This window comes from Lolium rigidum, chromosome 4 (assembly GCF_022539505.1).
Source record: "Lolium rigidum isolate FL_2022 chromosome 4, APGP_CSIRO_Lrig_0.1, whole genome shotgun sequence".
Lineage (NCBI taxonomy): Eukaryota > Viridiplantae > Streptophyta > Magnoliopsida > Poales > Poaceae > Lolium > Lolium rigidum.
Window position 1 is genome coordinate 109,752,334 of NC_061511.1, and position 4,594 is coordinate 109,756,927.

The following is a 4,594-nucleotide window of genomic DNA, read 5'->3' on the forward strand; positions in this document are numbered from 1 at the left end:
ACTATATAGCAAGGTTGATTACAAGATTTCTCTACATTTTTCTTACCATCACACTTAAAAAATTAACGCTACTCTGTATGCCTAAGAGTAACAACACCACGGGCGCGGCGTGCCGCCGCGCCTTGGCTTCCTAGTTATCCCTAAAGAGCACTAAGCTCCCAGGGTTGCGAGCTCTCGTGGTTGATTCGCATGTCACTTTCGCGGGTCCCATCGTGGAGGCAAGTTCGTTTCCTGTTGACCACTTCGTCGTTCTCGTTAAGTGCGTTCGGTGATGGGCCCTTGGTTGGGCCTCGCTTGTTGATGTCGGTTCTGTGCCTTGCGTGTCGCTAGCTGGAGACCGGGTGTGAGCGAGGAGAAGACACACACGACTACACGAGTCCCCTCCCCCTCCCCCTCTTCTGGCTTGCAAAATCGCCGGTGGCCGCCTCCACTCTTGATCGGCGCCACTCTCTCGACATGAGATCCAGTCCTACGTCGTATGTGCTCTATTTCCTTATGGTCATGGAGGAGAGGTGAGGTTCTCCCACGGCGAAGAACGCCATGTCTGTGCTGGTTGGACGCTCTCCCACCGCCTCTCTTTTCTAAGGGCCCCTCTCCATCTAGATCCGACGAGTTCGACGCAGCGCAAGGTCGCCGTCTGCCTGTCCCCGCGAGAACCTACCTGCAGCAGGCTAGCGCCATCCACGAGATTGGACACATCCTCATCAAGGGTCTTCCTTGCAAGGTCTGTGCCTTTTGGATCTTTTTCCGATAGAAAAGCTCGTGGTTGATTATACTTTCTTCTTTTCGGTTGGTGAATTGATGAATCTGGGAATCTACTGCTATAAAAAAATGTATTTAGGAGTGGCTGTCAAAGTAATTTTACCTCTCATATTCCACGGTCATGGATTAGGATATTTACCTATCTATCCATCTTTATATTTTAGTAAATCTAACATGGTAAGATTTGTCACGGTTATGGATCGGGATCTTTATTTAGGTTGTGTTTCAGTAAATCTTGTCATGGCAGGATTTTGCAAACCAGTTGTAAAAGGCGATGTCTGCTTTACACGGAATTTAACTTGCATGTCTAATCAGCAGTTCACATATTTATAGCTGTCATAGTTTAGTGATATATGCTGTTTATTCAGTTTTGAGACTCTTATTTAAATAGAACTACGACTGGCAGGCTGAAGGCTGGCCAACGTCTCCTCCCCGGCGAGCTGCGTCGTGACTCTGCGCCATCATTGGCCGCTTGCGCTAGCCCAGCTCCGTGCGACCGCAGGGAGGGTTGGCAACACCTCTTCCCCTTCCGACAGAGATGGTGATATTCCTCCATCTGGTTACATTTTTTGTGTATATATATGAACTGTTGGTTTTTACCACAAAATGTATTCTGTTAGACACTGATATTGCTGTGGGCATAGCCAAGTTCTCTTTCATTTCATGAGGTGATACCGTCTGAAAGTGCTGTTGTAGTTCTCTTTCAACTTATTAAGTAGTTGTCCTCCATTCTATTTGATTCTCGCATCATATATGAAAGGGCATCAATGGAAAATTGTGCTTGTTCTTAATACTGTTGGTTATGTTCTATTTTGTAGGAAATCGATCACAATTGATCTGCAGACATGCATCAGAAGTTTCTAGCTTTAACTGAATCACTTTCTAGCATCACTGATAACTCACTTTGTAAAAAAAAACTTAGGCGAAATATTTGGTGAGTCCGCATGCCAGATAGTATCAACAAATGCTTACATTGCATAAATGTTTTGTGGCTACAGTATATATATATATATATATATATATATTTTTTGATCCATGGAATCCATTTGTTTGTCTAGGTAAACTTGCAAAAATACATATGCAGACACATTTGGTGTGGTTGATCTTCGTGGCAGATCTGTCCAAATGGCAGTAACCCAGGGAAGCTAGGTGAAAAGGCTCCTCAAAGGTACAACCTATTATCTTTATGTCCATAGGTTAGTAATATAACTCTCTGATGGGAATTTAGTCTAAGTATAGCATGAATTAACAATGTTCAGAATCTATTTCAGCACTTGGTGGTGGTACCATCTTGCAAATCTATTGTTTCTGTCTAATTGGATTTGTGAGTCGGAAATTACTTAAATGAGAAAAAATGTGCTAAAATAGCATAATGCATACGTTATCTAACACAAGTTCTAATGGAAGTGTGAGGTAATTCAGGCTAACCCAAGTTTAAATGTAGCTCTGTATTAAAATTCACTATAGATCAAGTTAGGTAGTCTCAGGAAACCTATAAGTGTATTCTTATACCTTGTTTTAAGACAACTGCATTGGAGATTTTTTTATGTTGAGTTATATGACATAAAGTCATGCATCCAGTTGTGCTCTGCGGAGTAATAGCGTACTGGTTTACCAATTTTTAGTAAAATTTGTTTATGTAGGTTACCAATTTTTACAAGACCAGCTATAGCGTAATGGTTCTGCTTGGTAGTCTTTGCTACTTATCAACCGTCGGTGAAAAGTACTCAATAGCAGTAGTGCCCTGTCCAACTATTATGTCTTCTGTAAAAAAAGCCATTGATAATACGAGCTCCATGGGCAAATTATGACATTACATGTTTTATTTTTATTTGTACTGGTCATATGAGTACTAATTCTAACTGCCTTTATTATTCTAGGGAAATATTAGGATGGTGGTAATACATTTGAATCATCGACTGCACCTTCTTGTAGTTATTTGGAATGCATGGCTGATGTAGTGAAAGCTCTTAACGTCGACGGAGCGTGCACTCACATGAAATCTTCCTTGGGTGGAATTCGGAAATTGGAATGGTGGTAATGGGCAGGAGAATCTCTTTGTATCATTTTTCTCGACATGGCAGCTGAAGTAAGGTTATGGAACATCTGATTCTAGCAGTATGCTCCATCTGAAGATGTTCCTTTAGTAGCTGATTCTGCCATAGGCATTTTCAGCGCGGCCTTTGCTCACATCACCTCCGTACTACCACGTAATTCTCCCCATCCTTCTCCACCTTGACGTGGTTGGTTAAGCGGTGCTCCTACAGGTAACAAGCTTATACTTCTTTCTCTTCTGGGATTACTCATACTGCTCTTCTAATATATGTCAGTAACTGACAACATTACACTTATTAGCGCATATGGATTTGCAAAATACTTTAACGTCACACTTTAAGAACTCAAAAATACATCTCCGACAGGTGAGAGTGCCTACGATCCAATTCCTGATAAAATATCAGGAGTCTTCTTTGTTGGGCCAAGTCAGGAGCATATATGGATAGTGGTCACCATTGGATGGGACCTTTCAATCCGAAATTGCTGAAATAGTGAAGGTGAGTATTTTAAGTTCATATTATCTCATATCTTGCCTATTATGCACTGTTTCAACAAATAACTGTCCATTGTCAATTACAATCTGGAATGCTTATTTTTCTTCCGCAACCCTTTTGTCTATATGTTAAGACATGTATTTTGTATACATTTGGCTAATTGCTAAGCCACTCTCGGGGAAAAAATGGGAAAGGAAATCATCAGTTGGCCTTTTCCTTTTTAGCGGATATGTATTCTTGATTCTCTCTGCAATGCCAAAACAGAGCATGTCGTGGAGGTGCTATTAATTGATTAAATTTGGATGCTTGAAATCATGTTACTAACCTTTTGATTTAGATAATTATAAGTTCGTCAATTTTTCTGTTCAAATTTTCACGATACAATGTGTTTTATGTTGCCACTTATAGTACACTTATAGTATTTCCTTTTGGTACTCTACCATGGACCCTCCCTGGCATGCAATGCAGCATTTTAAATTAGATCTCATACGACTGATAAAAATCTTGTGTGCAAGTCCAACCATGATTAGGAGCTTTGTTGCAGTAAAATACATCTCAAGCATTGAGCATTACTGATGAAGACCAAGCCACTACAGGGGATGCACTTGATCTGCCATCTTCCTCTGTGCATTGGAACTCCTAGACATGTCCGAATATTCAAAGCCACAAAATAGCCTTCTTCTCGCATGACATATCATTCCAAGCTATCTCCCAAGGTTATTATTCTTAGCAAGCATATTGCATTCTGGGTATCCCATCCTTTCCTTGAAAATGTGCAGGAATTGCTCGGAGAAGCTTGGGTCTCATTCAAGAAGGCAGAATATCTTGAGATTGTCAATTTCTTTTATGTCTTTTGTTACGGTCTTGAAAATTAATTGCAGTATTTTGGTTCATCTTTATTTATCATTGTGTGTACAGACTGATAAACACTTTGTACACATATACATCAGTGGGTTATAAGTTATAAATGATTGTTCACGGGCTGGGTGTTTTGAGCATGTAATATAATGTCTTGGAATGAACTGGCTTCTCCTTTGGATATTCTGGCATGTTAAAACATCCAATCGGACCGACACTATGTGATCTGATTGCTCATGGGCATAAAGTTCTGAATAATTTCTGTGTGTGTACTCTTGAAAGGAATAGTTTTGTATTTGTGCTTGAGATGGAAACATGTGTACGATTGTCCAATTAGATCAAAAAATTACCTGTTATCCCCATTATTCACTTAGGGTTATTAGACGGTGCGTAAAAATAAATGATAGTGCGTAAAAATAGAACGA

At 40.3% G+C, this 4,594-nt stretch overlaps 1 long non-coding RNA gene across 4 annotated transcripts; it reads left to right on the top strand.

The window, feature by feature from the left end:
• Positions 1-1,208: 1,208 nt before the first annotated feature.
• Positions 1,209-4,333, top strand: LOC124708582. Of its 4 annotated transcripts, none has more exons than XR_007005208.1 (5): positions 1,209-1,303; positions 1,581-1,696; positions 1,821-1,930; positions 2,643-3,029; positions 3,183-4,333. It is a non-coding gene; the product is annotated as an uncharacterized LOC124708582 (long non-coding RNA). The 4 variants fall into 4 exon arrangements; XR_007005207.1 differs by having other exon boundaries at positions 1,257-1,696; positions 3,183-3,314; positions 3,856-4,333; XR_007005209.1 differs by having other exon boundaries at positions 1,257-1,696; positions 2,643-2,851; positions 2,928-3,029.
• The last annotated feature ends 261 nt before the right edge of the window (positions 4,334-4,594 follow it).